The sequence below is a fragment of the Macaca mulatta genome, chromosome 9 (genome assembly GCF_049350105.2).
Source record: "Macaca mulatta isolate MMU2019108-1 chromosome 9, T2T-MMU8v2.0, whole genome shotgun sequence".
Lineage (NCBI taxonomy): Eukaryota > Metazoa > Chordata > Mammalia > Primates > Cercopithecidae > Macaca > Macaca mulatta.
The window spans coordinates 101828323-101844375 of record NC_133414.1 but is presented as its reverse complement, the minus strand read 5'-3'; positions in this window follow the sequence as shown (position 1 = coordinate 101844375).

The window sequence follows — 16053 nt, the reverse complement described above, 5'->3', positions numbered from 1 at the left end:
TGTTCAGGCAAATATTTTATTTGTAAGCAGTAAAATACCCAGTACACAGTAAACCTCACAAAACAGCAGATACAATTACTTGTGCACAAATTTTAGCTCACTGACTAAATCAAGAGGTCATTCTAAAAATTTCTATTGATATTCTCCCTTCAAAGTACATAGTATTTTACCTTGTCTTTAGAGACTGCTCAACAAATGTCTGTTGAGGAATAAATGAAGATAGTTAATAAGTCCATTTTATCCTTCCTAAATGCCACTTTTATTGAAAATACTTTTCTTTCCTTATCTTTACAGCCTTTTCTACTATAAATAGGGAAGAACAGGCTATGACTAACCACAAACTAGATTATTTCTCCCTATGAAATGAGTGCATTTGGACTCACAGACTGTTGCAGGTAGAAGGAATTTTAGAAATCATCAAATCTAGGAGTTTTTAGGTTGTGCTCCATTATTCCACGTTGGGGTCGGGAAGGACCTACACTCAGCTTCAATAAGTAACTCAGTTCTTATTTGTTTTATATATTGGTCTTTTCAGGAAAATTTTATTTGCTCAAAGCTTGTGAAGCTAAGCAAAACCTAAAAATGATTGAATCTGAAACTCTCACTTCATAAAGCGATAACTAAGAGATGCATTGCTGTAACTAAAAAAGTTTTTCTGTATAAAAAACAGTATTTATTCCTAGCACATCAAGCAGCCCCTAATTTGGGATATGTTTTCTCAAGTCAATTCTATGTAGAGTTGCCAGATAAAACACCAGATGTCCAATTAAACTTGAATTTCAGATAAACAACAAAAAATGTTTCATATAGGTATGTCTCAAATACAGCTGCACTTATCCCACTGTCCAAACACCTGGGTCCATAAACACTCCATCTTAGAAGTTGTAGCATCTATGCTTTCAGTGTATTGCTATCAAGAGACTATTTCTCAACTCTCAGTTTGAACTGCAAAAACTCAGCCCATAAATCATACTCTCAGGTGTGCTATCGTGGACTGACTCAGGATCAAACAGCCATTACCACAATAATCCTGACCACATGTTAGGGTAAAATGAGGGATTTCCTGTTAAAATTGGAAGGCATAACTGATCAGTATTAAATACAATACTCTGCACATGTTCACAATTTAGTGGATCAGGTGGATGTGCCCTGTTGGGGCTGATGAGAATATGTGTCTGTTTAAGGAAGTTGTAACATTTGTGCTGTTAACTTTTGGTGCCAACCGGACAATCAAACTTTAAATCATCTATTGCTTTCCTGTTGTAGGCATCAAACTAGTTTTCTTTCCAAGTAAAATATCTCTTCACTTCCAATTCCCTTCAGTAATAGGCTTCATTACAAATTCCACTTGCCAAGCATAGTGCTGGACATAAAGTAAGGTCTCCCTCCTTAATGTGCACACATTCAGAAAAGGAGTCAAATGTGAAATATACAAATATAGTGTAATGTGCTGTTCTGTGCGTGAGACGCATGAAGAGGGAAGAAAAGGCACACACACAATACCTTTGAGGGTAAACAACCTTTATCCCACATAAATGGCAATGCAGATATAATAAGCAAATTGATATAATAAGCAAATTGCAACGGGAAGGGAAGAAGGGAAAAGATATAGATACACATTCACCAGACTATGGAGGAATCATCACCAGACCGGGAAGCAACAGCTTGAGCTCCGGAGTCAACCACTCATCCGTGCACAGACAAGTAGAGGTCTCATGAAGCTTCAGCATGGTCTGGGACCCTAGCTCTTTTTGTAAAGAGTGGTTTGGCATGAGGCCCAGTCACGAGGGCCCTTCGCGACTTGGCTCAAGGAGCACAAAAAGGTCAGCTTGTTTTTGCGATTGTTTGTTGTTTTTCGATAACTAACATATAGGAATAGACTGAAATAGAGATTTCTCTGAAACAGTGCTGAATGAATGCCTCAAGGGGCTCACACAACCTGTTCCAGGACTTGGTGACCACTGACTGTGTCCATGTTCAATTGAGTTCAAATTTAATATTTAACTTTTTTCTCCACATGTGCTGAGTGCTATAATGGGGTAAATAAGAACCACCATGAGCATAGAAAAGGCATGTGAAACAGAAGTAAAGTGGGAGTTAAACCAAAATCAAAGAAGAAAGTGGATCTACAGGTACAGTACAGAATGATCAAAGGCTCAGAATCATGAAATGCCATAGTGTGCTCAAGAAACTGTGAATAGGTTGGCGTTGCTCAAATGTAAAGTTCAAGAGGAAGAAAACAACAACTAAGTTAAAAATCTAGAGTAACTTTATAACATAAAACACTAAATCACTAGAAAAGCTTTAGCCAGGTAAGTGAGATGGTTCTTTTCCTTATAAATTACCCAGTCTCAGATATTCTCTTATAGCAATGCAAATACACTAAGATAGTATGAATATAAAAATTTGAGACATGGCCAGGAGCGGTGGCTCCTCCTGGCATTTTGGGAGGCTGAGGCAGGTGGATCACTTGAAGTCAGGAGTTCAAGGCCAGCCTGGACAACCGTGTCTCTACTAAGAATACAAAAATTAGCTGGGCATGGTGGCACACACTGATAATCCCAGCTACTGGGGAGGCCGAGGTGGGAGGATCGCTTGAACCCGGTAGGCAGAAGCTGCAGTGAGCCGAGATCACACCTCTGCACTCCAGCCTAGGTGACAAAGAGTGATAGTCCGTCTCAAAAAAAAAAAAAAAAAAAAGAGTGAGACATGGGTTTTGGATAAAGCTACCTGGAAGCAGAATGGAAAAGGATGGAAGTTGGAGTGAAGGAAAGGGAGGAAGGTATATGAAGCTTGGCATCAAAGAGTAATGCATGCTCCATATAGAAGACGGTGACAGTCTCAACTAAGATAATGAGGAAAGGAAAGGGAAGATAGGTTTGAAAAATATTTAGGAGGTCAAATAGGCAAGATGTGGTGGTTGGTTTTATGTGACCGCTAAGAGAGAGGGAAAGGAAAGGATGACACCTAGTTTTCTAGTATGGGTGACTAGGTAGATAAAAATTCTGCCAAATTAAACCATGAAGTTTCCCTGTTGACTCTTAGCTCAAGTCTGTTCCTTCATTATCACTAATCGAAATATGTTAATATTTGTGTGCTTACTTGTTTAGCAGCAGTCTACTCCTCTAGACCAAAAATATAGTGGGGTAGAAGTGTGTCTGGTCTTGTTCGCCCTTGTATCCCCAGCCCTAGCACACTGAGTGGCACAGAGTAGGCACTCAATAAACAGTTGTCAAAAATACAGAATGAGAAATGTAATGTACAGGAAGAAAATACAGTTTAATGAGTTTATTTGCAGATATGGTGAATTAGAAGTAACTGCAAAAATCCAGGTGGAGATAACCAGGAGAAAGCTGGAATATTTGGGAAGATTAGGTTTGTGCTATGGTTTGGATATTTGACTTCTCCAAACGTCATGTTGAAATTTGATCCCCAATGTTGGAGGAGAGGCCATGAATGGGAAGTGTTTGGGTCATGGGCAGATAGCTCATGAATGTCTTGCAGCCTGTCCTCACAGTAATGAGTGAGTTCTAGTGCTAGCTCTATTAGTTCCTGCCAGAGCTGGTTGTTAAAAAGAGTCTCTCTCTCTCTCTCTCTCTCTCTCTCTCTCTCTCTCTCTCTCTCGCTTCCTTTTTCACCACGTGATCTCTGCACACAGAAGCTCCCCTTCACCTTCTGCCTTGGTTGGAAGCAGCCTGAAGTCCTTACCAGAAGTAGATGCTGGTACTAGGCTTCTTGTACAGCCTGCAGAACCATAAGTCAAATAAAGCTCTTTCCTTTATAAATGACCCAGTCTCAGATATTCCTCTACAGCAACACAGACTAAGACAGTTTAGAAATAAAAATCTGAAAGTTATCCAGCACATAATTAAAGGCATAAAAGTAAGAAGTGTGTCAGAAACAGACCCCAGTGAAATTCAACATTTAATGAGATTCACTTCCTTCTACTTCTCAGTCAATCACTTTTGCCTTATACAAGTAGACCATCACTGTCCCCTATGCTGCTCATAGGACTGGAATATGACATGGCCCCAGTGGACATATTTCTATGTTTTGCTTCAGGGAAGGCCAACCTTTGTCTTTAAGACCTTCCAAAGAAGCATCCCGTGCCTATAATATATTGCAAGTAATGGCAAAAACTGCAATTACTTTTGCACCAACCTAATATTTTCCCCCATTTGCCAATTCAGTTCTCTCCGATTCTTTAAACAGCCTGTGTATTCATGGAAATCCTCTTCCATGAAATTGTCCTGCTGTGAACCACAGAACAGCAACTATTCCTGAATATCCTCAGCATCAAATAACGAATTACCCATCTGCTTTTCAAAATGTGGAACTCTTACCCTTTCTCAGTTCTTTTTCCAATTAGATACCTTTGTTTGTTGTTTACCCTTAAGATCAAATTTGGCCTGTCATAATGCAAACTCCTGGTTGTCTGTTGCTATTTCATGTATTGTTTCTAGTGATGTGTTTGCTCTGACTTGGTGCCTACCCTGAAGAAATCACAGACTGTGTCAAGTAGAACAACAGACAGACTGGATTTTCTAGCACAGTTCTGCTGAAAATATTCACCCCATAATCAGGTGTTATGTCAAACTATGTCTTTGGCTCAGGAAATACTGTTAGAGCAGGAACACTTGGCAGATTGCCTGGTATTGACAATTAGGCACTTAATACATGCTTTTTAGAAATAACCACAAAGAAGCTTGAACTTGTAAAGTCTTAGCCTTGTCTAAAACCCACAGGTCTTCTTTAGAAAGGATAATGTCTAAAGTCAACATTATAAATATATTTATGGTCTATATGCCAATATAGTACCTTCTCAGTGATGGATCAGTTAGGAATAAAATTTATCTGAGACCAATAGGAAGCCTGATCAACAATTGCTTTTCCCCTAATAGCAAGTGCAAACATAGGCAGTCCCCCACCAGCATAGTAGCTGCTCAGAGTCGCCATAAAAAAGGGACCCGGGCTGCTCTCACCTGTCCATTCTGCCCTTCTTAGTTACACTGGCTTTTGTCCTCAGACTTGTCATCTCATGGACAGTGGTGGCTGCTCCTCTTCTAAGTTTCATGTCCCCGGGAAGATGGTAGCAAGAGGTCGGGGGTGGAGGGACAAGGGAAAAAGACATTTCTTGTACTGAGGTATTGTCATTTTATTCAGGAAGGGAAACCCTCCTTAGTGATTCCACTTACATCTCATTGACCATCTGTCCCTGCAAGGGAACAGAGAGATGGAGTTTGCAGGTTTTACAGCTTCTATGACAGAGCTAGACAAGCGAGATGGGAGAAATGAAAGTGGGAGTTGCCAATCAAGTACTTCAGACTTAAGAAAAAATCAAAACCATATTATCGCATCTGCATATTTCCTAAAATCCTATGAGCAACACATCTTACGCTAATTTACTTGTGTGGATGTTGACATCCATTTGCATAATTCTTGGGTGATCTTATTTCAAAAATTTCCACGCTATAATATATGAAAAATACTACACTTCTCATTTATATGGTCTATTTTATCAAAGTAAACTAGGAAAAGGTTTGAAAATATTTGTACATGCTAATTCAGGTAACTGAATGAATGAAATAAATTTTTGGCCACGTGTTATTTTTTAATTAGTTCCTGGAATTTTCCCCAGTGGTGGCAAGAATTTATTTGGTTGGAAAGCAACAGTACCAAAGATAATTTTACCTATCTTTCCACATTTTTGCCCTGTTTAGTATATTACATAAATTGGAGTTGCATACCTAAGGCCAGAGAGTGAGTCTTGTCCGGGGTCTTTTTCATTGAGAAGTGCTTTGTCTCCATCTGGTGGACAATTATAACTTTGCAATGTTAGCGGTTAGACGCTCTGAAGCCTGGAGGTACATTAGGATCAGAGCGGTGCTTGCAAACAATCTAATACCTATCCCCTCCCCGGATCAATTCAGTCAGAGGGTGTAGGATAGAATCGGGGTTAGTATTTTTTTTTAAGACTTGTAGGCAACTGTATTGCGTAAATAAGATTAAGAACCATTGAGTTAGAAGAAGTTCTAGATCAGTGATGAATGTTGGACAACGATTCCTGTATGAGACTGCTGTAAAGTAAAAAGAGCAATCTATATAAGTAAACTATATAATCTTCCAAAGGCCCTTTTACATCTTCCAGAGCAGAAATCACCAACGAGCAGCTAGCAATGTAAGAAATCTAAATCTAAATCCAAATTTCTTCTTGTGCAACTCTCCCTATAATGAGGCAGAAAGTGCTATCAGAGACATACAAATACACAATCAGACTTGTCCCTGGGCCAAACTGTCAAGTACAGTCCATCTTTCAGGTCCTCGGGTTCCACATCCATACATCCAACCAACCACAGATCAAAAATATTTTTTAAACCAACAATGTAGATTTTAAAACAACACAGCATAACAATTACACATCATATTTATATTGTATTTGGTATTGTAAATAATCTAGAGATGAATTAAAGTATATGAGGGGATGTGTGTAGGTTATGTCCAAATACTATACCCTTTTATATGAGACTTGAACACCCACAGATTTTGGCATTTGCTGGAGTCCTGGAACCAATGTACCAAGGATACCAAGGGACAACTGCAGTTTCCATCTGATTTTGATATTTTACGTGTTAACAGGCAACTTTCTTATGTATATTCTCATTTAACCCTCCTTTCTTCCCGTGAATGCCAATACTTGCCAAAGAGCACAAGGCCCTCGAGTGCCTTGGGTGCCTGCTCAGGCCCTGCTTTTTCCTCCATCTTCTCTTCATTAAAACTGACTTTGCCAGTATCTGCTTCTTTCTGAGCTCAACTTAAAAAAAAATGGTCACAGATTTACTTAATATTCACTTGTCAAACACACAGTTGATAATCTTGAGAGAAAATACATCCAAGGCACATATACAACTATAGAAGTTATTATGCATGTAGTGCGGAAGGTCCATTTTATTATTTATTACATATTCTGGAAGACACACAGATAAATACATTGAAAAAGGTCGTTATCCTTTTTAAAAGTTTCTCAAACCAATTTCGATGGATAATGGCTCAATCTTCATCAAGATATAGTAGTTCCTCTGCTTATCCATGGTTCCACTTTCTGTAGGTTCAGTTACCCGTGGTAAACCCTGGTTTAATACAGTCTGAAAATATTAAATAGAAAATTCTAGAAATAAACAATTTGTAAGTTTTAAGTTGTGCCCCATTTGAATAGCATGTTGAAATCCTACGCCATCCAATCCAGGATATGAATCATTCATACTGTGAACACTTCCCATTAGTTCCTTAGTAGCCTTCTGGATTATCAGATTGACCATCAGTTATCAGAGTACTTACTTAATAAAGGCCCCAAAGTGCCACAGTAATGATGCTGGCATATTGTTATAATTGTTCTATTTTAGTATTATTGCTAATTTCTTACTGTGCCTAATTTATAAATTAAACTTTATCATTGGTATGTTTGTATAGGAAAAACGTAATATACATAGGGTTCAGTATCTGCAATTTCAGGCATCCAGTAGAGGTCTTGGGATTTATCCCCCAAGGGTAAAAGGACTACTGAATAGCAGGAAAGCAACCATAGGTAATATGTAAGTGGATGGACATGGCTGTGGCCTAATAAACAGACCCCTGGTCTACTGGATCATCAGTCATGATATGTACCTTGTCTTAAAATTTCCACAAAACACTTGAGAAACACTTGAGATTTAAAATCTACTTTTCTTCTTTCCATTAAACATTTCAAAAATGAGTTTTAACTTCAGCTGACTAATAACCGATATACATACTATATCTCAAGTATGACTTTTTGGTGTTATGATACTCATAGTTAATTTTTTATGAACATTTTAATAGCATATTGAAAAAAGTCTTCTAAAGTAATGATAAGAATTTATATTTTTCATGAAGAATCAATATGTCTATCAAGACTAAGAGTAATAAAATTACTTGATTTAGGACTGAAACACCTGTTTTATTTTCCCAATCTAAACAAAATTTCCTTGACGTTAGAGTTGTCACTAGCAACAATTCTTTTTTAATTGTTTTTGTTATTTATAACATGTAGTTAAAAGTATTCATAGATACACAGTTTAAAAAACAAAAAAAAATGCTCAGAAGATCTCTACTTTTAGAAAATGAAAAACATTGGGCACATTTGGAGGATCAGGTATTATCGTTATAAGTGAAGCAATGTAGGAAATAAAAACACTTTTGTTTATAGCAGCACGATTCACAATTGCACAATTCACAATTAGCCTTCTGCTAAGAGAAGACTAATTGATGGAAGGGAGTCAGGGGTAGGATTTAGAATAAATGCTTGTTGAAGCTCTCATGTGTTGGAGCAGAAGGGAGGATAAGAGGAACCATGCTATAGCTAAAATAAAGCCAGTATCTCCGATGCGGTTGTACAGAACTGCTTGGAGGGCTGCCGTATTAGCATCTGCTTGGCCGTACCATCAGCTAATTAGTAAAAAAGACATGATTCCTATACCCTCTCACCCGATAAAGACTTGAAAGTGGTTGTTGGAGGTAACCAGAATTAATATTGTGATGAGGAAAATAAGTAAATATTTGAAAAATCGATGTCATAATCTGAGTTTATGTATCATATTGATAATTCCACAATATGTTAGGTGACAAATAGTGCTACTGGAATAAATATTGCGGAGAAGTAGTCTAGTTTGAAGCCTAGTGAGAGTTTTAGAGTTTGGATCATCATTCAATGTCAGTTTGAATTAATGGCTTCCTGATCTGTACATATAAACAATATTTTAGTGAATTCAATATTTGGGGAGACCAGGAACTTTCATGTGTATGCAAAACTCTGACAGAGGCCAAATCTTTTTCAAAGGTGTTAGTCACCTAAAATAATTGAACGACTTTGAGGAATCAAATCAGCAAGTAAGAAAAATTCCCATGGAATGTCCCATCTGGTCACATTTTGGAATCTGGCCAAAGCAACCTTTATGCTCCTGCATAAGCATATTGCAGCCTATCTGCTTTACAAAATGTATGGAGAGGAAAGAAAAATGCCCATTTTGATTAAACTGCAATCGCTGCAGTTACAGCTGTAGTGATGGCTGGAAGCAGAGGTGAAGTAATATCTAAAGCACTTCTATCTTGATCCAATGTAGTGAAGATCAAGATTAGGAAGGCCAGGCAGTCAGGAGGTGAAGTGCAATTTCATATAATAGATTAGGGTGACAAAGACATCTCATTTATTGTTCCTCCTTCGGGCTGTGATAATAGGAGACTCAGGTCAGCGAGAATATTCAGCATATTGGACAGTGACTACAAAAACCAAGTGGACCAAGTGATGAACAAACGTTCTGAAAAGCCATTGGGATAAAACATAATTTAACATGCCCACCAATAAATCATATTTTCCTGAATTTCTTTGAAGTTATTCCCTTGACTTTAATATTCTTAATCTCTCTTGAATGTTACTGAAGACTAAAAAATCATAATAAAAGAAGAATGAAGTAGCACATACCCTATTTCCATTTTTAGACATAAAATAAACGGCTCTCTTGTGCTTTTAGATAGCACTTATCATCAATTGTTGGTAAACACTTGCTAAATGACTTGTAATCATATACAGTCGTAACCTTCTGTAAGAAAAAAATAAAATTTTAAACTTGTAAAACAGATTAGAAAGTGATTCTACTAATAATTAAAATTTATTTCCTTTACAAAAGGCTTCACACCAGGATTCCTCTAATGATCTTCCTCACGGCATTTATAATTAATTCAACTTATACACCATTTCCAGCATCATCTATTGAGGTAGAATACGGTCTGGAGGCAGGGAACTTAAGGTCGATTCATACAGACTTCCTAGAACTAAATCAAAAGTAAAACTCCAACTTTCCACACCCGAGTAACAAAAAGACCAGAGGCTACTCCCTTTGCAACCTCTGCCACTTTTTCTGTGTGGCAGATGAAAAATTGAAAGTACCTCTGATTGGCCCCCTTCTGCAACCAATCAGGCTTGTGGCAGGCCAAGTCTTCATTTGCATAGAGTATAACTTTGTAACTTCACTTCAGCCTCTGATTGGTCATTCTCCACAACCAATCAGACATTTGCATATGGTATAACTTTGTCACTTCACTTCAGCCTCTGATTGGTCCCTTCCCTCAACCAATCAGACTGATTGTGGGCCACTACTTCATTTACATAGGGTGTACATCAAGTAATCAATGGGAAACCTCTAGAGAGTATTTAAACTCCAGAAAATACTGTAACTGGGCTCTTGGGCCACTTGCTTGGGCCTGCTCACATCCTGTGGAGTGTACTTTCATTTTCAATAAATCTCTGCTTTTGTTGCTTCATTCTTTCCTTTTTGTGTTTTGTCCAATTATTTGTTTGATATGCCAGGAACCTGGACACCCTCCACCCATACTACTACGGAATTTCAAATTGTCCCCAAATCTGCTTCTCATCAAGTGGAGTTATTAAAACTTGTATTCTAAAGTGAACTTTAATAAAATGCTTCAATTATAAATTGTATTTCTAACTCACCACATCTTATATAATTCTTTGTCAAAAGATGTGTCTAAAAAAGCTTATCCACAGTATGAGCTCTTTTTATAATAAACAACTCTATAGCAAGGAGGAAAAAACATGTGCTACAAGCCAGAAAGTTTTACTTGGTAATGCCAGTTTTCTAATTTTACCTTCTAATCTCCAAGGAATAGTATCATGAGAGTGTGTGTGTGAGAGAGAAAGAAAAAAAATATTACCTTTTCCAGCTTTCTATTGCGGTAAAATGTCATACAATAAAATTCACTCAGTTTGAAAGGACAGCTTAATTTTTAATAAGTGTATACACAACAATCAAAGGTAAAGGATAACTCCATTTCCCTAACAGTTCTCATGTCCTTTGATCCCACATCCTGACCCGAGCCTCCAGGAAATTCCTAATCTTCCTTTTCTCCCTATAGATTTGCCTCTCCTTCTGGCTTCCATTTGCATTTCCCTGATAACCAATGACTTCCAGTATCTTTTCATATGCATTCTGACCATTGCCTGTATCTTCTTTAGTGAAGCACCTATTCAAGTCTTTTACGAGATTTTCTTTGAATTGTGTTCTCGTTACAATTTTAGGAGTTCCTTATATATTCCTACACATAAATCCTTTGATTAATGTATTGCAAAAAATATTTCCTTCCAGTCAGCAGCTTGTATGCAATGTGTTGTGTTTTTGTCAGGTTGCTTTTGCTTTCAAGATACTATCTTTATGGGGTTTTTAGCAGTTTGACAATGATCTTCCTAAGTGCAGTTTTATTTGGATTTATCCTAGTTGGGATTTGCAGGGCTTCTAAGTCAATACATCCTCATAGAAGCTGGAAAAATTGTGGGCCATTATTTCTTCAAATAGTTTATTCTGCCTTATTTTCATTATTTTATCCTTCTGAATCTCCAACTACATGTGTTGTTAGCTCTTTTGATATTGTTCCACAGGACCCCGAGGCTCTGTTTTTTCCCTTCAATCTCCTTTATTCAGATTGTATAATTTAAATTGATCTGCCTTCAAGTTCACTGACACTTTCTTCTGACACCTCCTATGTGTGGTTAATTTTATCTAGTGGATTTTCCATTTCATTATTTTACCATTCTGTTGTACAATTCCATTTGCTTTTATCTTTGTACTTTCCATTTGTCTTCCCTTATCTCTTTACTCATTAAGATGGCATTTCCTTTATATCCTTGAACATGTGCATAATAGCTCCTTTAAAGATTTTGCAAAATTCAACATTTAAGCAATGTCAAGGTTTTTTCTTGACTGCCTTCTGTCTTTACTATGGGATTTCCCTGTTTCTTTCTATACCTAGTAATTTTTGACTATATACTATACATTTTAAAAGATAATGTCGGCCGAGCGCTGTGGCTCACATCTATAATCTCAGTGCTTTGGGAGGTCACGGCAGGCGGATCACCTGAGGTCAAGGGTTCGAGATCAGCCTGGCCAACATGGTAAAACTCCATCTCTACTAAAAATACAAAAATTAGCAGGGCATGATGGTGCACATCTGTAATTCCAGCTACTTGGAAGGCTGGGGCAGGAGAATCATTTGAACCCAGGAGGTGGACGTTGCAGTGAGCCAAAATCGCGTGCCACTGCACACCAGCCTGGGTGACAAGAGCGAAACTCCGTCTAAAAAAAAAAAAGATATGTTGTCAAAAATCTGCATTGTATCTTCCTCTAAAATGCTAATTTTTGTTCCAGCAGGCATTTTAATTACTAGCTGGTTGCTTTCAACTTAAGTAGGCTTAGTTTTATGCCTTGTTAGGGTAGATCTGTGAAAAGCTCAACGTGTTTCACAAGTCCTTTTAATTTGGCAGGACTCACTCTGTAAATTCTGACTCCCTTGTGGATCAAACCTTGATTTTAATCCATATTCTAGAAAGGGACACTTATTTACAGTATAATAGCTGAAACAAGAAGGTAGAGTGTTTATCTTATTCAACCTCAGCTGGGAATGTGCATGTTGGGAAACTCAAATTTTTGCCACTGTGCTCATATCCATGACTACAAAAGCACTGCATTAATTTAGGGGTTACAAATAGATTTTAGCTGGTCAGCAAATTTACAAATATAGAATCCATGAATAATGAAGACTAACTACTTTTTTTCTAGATAGCATAATGAAAACATTTTAATGCTTTAAAAAGGCTGTGTATATAATGGCTTTAATGGAAAATTTCCCTAAATATAATGTGTAGAGCTCCTAAACAAGAATCAAAGATAACTTGCCTTATTGACTCGGGATCATCTTTTTAATAATCAAGTCAACAATGCTAAAATTCAATAAAAGCTTTGTTTTAGATGTATAAATGTATGTTCTTAAATTTAAAAGCCCCAGTTGGCAACAATTCTTAAGGTTTCTGCTTTATTTACCTTGTGTTTTTTGTCTCTTATTGGTGTTTTTTAAAACCAATAGCTCAGTACATCTTATTTGTATGACCTTGCAGAATTAAGTAGTTTATGGCTCTGGGTTTTCTCATCTGTAAAATGAAGAAAATGTATTTCTAATGTCCCCCTAGGTCTAAATTCGATTCCTTTTCTAACTGTCACTGTTTTGGCTTCTAGATGCTCTCTCTTCTTCCTTTCTAATTTTCTAAGTCTAATCTTCTGTGTCCTGAAAAAAAATCAGAAAGCCAACTGTATTATTAAAAAATAAAAGACAAGAGGGGGTGGAGCAAGATGGCGGAATAGAAAGCCCCAACCAACCAACCCCAACAAGGATACCAAGTTAACAATTGTCAACTATCTACACAGAAAAAACATCTTCATTAGAACCAAAAATCAGGTGAGAACTCATAATAACTGGTTTTAACTTCATATAGCTGAAAGAGGCAGTGAAGAGACAAAAAAAAAAGTATCCCTGAATCATCTATGCCACCCTTCCCCCACCCCCAGCAGCAGCATGGTGTTGAGAGCTTCTCTGGGCACTGAGGAAGGGAGAACACAGAAAATTATGAGGCACTGAACTCAGTGCTGTCCTGTTAGAGTAGAAAGGAAAGCTGAGCCAAACTCAACTGACACCCACCATGGAGAAAGCAATGAAACCAGCTGTAGCCAGAGGAGAACCACCAAAATCAGCAGTCAGAACTTGAGTTCCTGCAAACCTCACCAATGCCAGCTACAGGACTCTGTGTCTCCAAGTAAACTTGAAAGGCAGTCTAGGCCGTAAGGACAGCAACTCCTGGGAGAGTCTTAGTGCCAAATTAGGCCCAGGGACAGTGAACAGGAGGGGCATGTGACATCTGAATGGCAGCCAAGGGGATGCTAGCATAACCCCTACCCCCTAACACCACGCTACACAGTTCATGGTTCCAAAACAGACCCCCTTCTGCCACTTGAGTAGAAGTGAGAAAAGAGTGAGGAGCACTTTGTCTTGAATCTTGGATACCAGCTCAGCCACAGCAGGGAAGGGCCCTAGTCAGAGTCGTGAGGCACCCATTCCAGGCCCTAGCTCCCAGAAGATATTTCTAGACACACCCCGGGACAGAAGAGAACCCAATGCCTTCAAGGAAAGGACCTATCCCAGCCAGCATTCATCACCTGCTGAGGAGCCCTTGGGCCTTTAATAACCAGTGCAATACCCAGATACCACAAGAAGGCCCTGGGTGAATCTCTGAGGCTTGCTGGCTTCAGTTGAGACTCAGCACATAACCAGCTTTGGTGGCTATGGTGTAAAACTTCTGCTTGAGAAAGCACAGGCAAAAGTGAAGGGGACTTTATCCTGCACCTTAGGTACCAGCACGGCCACAATGGGGTAGAGCATCAAGCGGACCTTTGGGGTCCCCAATTCCAGGATTTGACTCTTGGATGGGAATTTCTGGAACTGCCCTGGGCCAGAGGGGAACCCACTGCTTTCAAGGATGGGTCCCAGGCCAGGCAGCATTCAAGACAAGCTGACTTAAGTGACCCTAAGCCTTAAGGGAACATCTGCGATACTCTGGCAGTACTCCTTGTGGCAGGGGGTGGTGGCGGCTACAGAGTGAGGCTCCACTCCCTTTGGAAAGGTGACAAAAGAGTTAGAAAGACTGCATTATGTAGTTTGAATGCTGGCTCAGCCACAATACAACAGAACACCAAGTAAATTTCTAAGGTTTTTGACTCTAGTCCCTGACTCCCAGACAATACTTCTGGGCCCATCCAGGGTTTAGGGGCACTCACCGCCTTCATGGGAAGGACGCAGGCCTGGCTGGCTTTGCCACTTGATGATTGTAGAGCCCTGGGGTCTTAAGCCAACATAGGCAGCAGCCAGGGAGAGGTTATAGCAGGCCTTGGGCAAGACCCAGTGCTGTGCTGGCTTCAGGTATGACCCAGTACAATCACAGTGGTGGTGGCCACAGGGGTTCTTGAGTCACTCCACTCCCAGCTCTACATGGTTCAGAATAGAGAGGACTCTGTATGTTTGGGAGAAAATAAGAAAAGGGAACAAGAATCTCTGCCTAGTAATCCAAAGAATCCTCCCAGGGCTTGTCCAAGACCAGCAAGGCTATACTCCTGTAAGCCTGGAAGAACCACAGTGTTAGTGGGCTTCAGGTGCCCCCTAAAGTAGATACAGCTTAGATCACAACACCCAAGTCCTTTCAAATATCTGAAAAGCATGACCTCATTTTGTAGGACAGCTACAAAAATGAGCCCAGACAGTGAAGACTACAATAAATACCTAACTCTTCATGGCTCAAAGAACATCTACTAGCATCAACACCATCCAGGAAAGCATGACATCACCAAATGACTAAATAAGGCACCTGGGACCAATCCTGGAGAAACAGAGATATGTGACTTTTTAGACAGAGAATTCAGAATAACTATGTCGAGGAAACTCAAAGAAATTCCAGATAACACAGAGAAGGAATTCAGATAAATTCTGTAAGATAAATTTAACAAAGGGATTAAAATAATTTTTTTTAAATCAAGCAGAAGTTCTGAAGCTGAAAAATGTAATTGGCATAGTGAAGAATGCATCCAAGTCCTTTAATAGCAGAACTGATCAAGGAGAATAATTAGTGAGCTTGAGGACAAACATTCAAAATACGGTCAGAGGAGACAAAAAAGAATAAAAAACAACGAAGCATGGCAACAGGATCTATATAGAAGACAGCCTCAAAAGACAAATCTAAGAGTTATTGGCCTTAAAGAAGAGGCAGAGGGATAGAAATTCAAAGGGATAGTAACAGAGAACTTCCTAAACCTAGAGAAAGATATCAATATCCAAGTACAAGGTTATGGAACATCAAGCAGATTTAACTCAAAGAAGACTACCTCAAGGCATTTAATAATTAAATTCCCAAAGGTGAAGGAAAAAGAAAGGATTCTAAAAGCAGCAAGAAAAAAGAAACAAATAATATACAATGGAGCTCCAATATATCTGGCAGTAGACTTTTCAGTGGAAATCACACAAGCCAGGAGAGAGTGGCAAGACATACTTATAGTGCTGAAAGGAAAAAACTTTTATCCTAGGATAGTATATCACACATGAAGAAGAAATAAAGACTTTCCCAGACAAACAAGAGCTGAGGGATTTCATCAA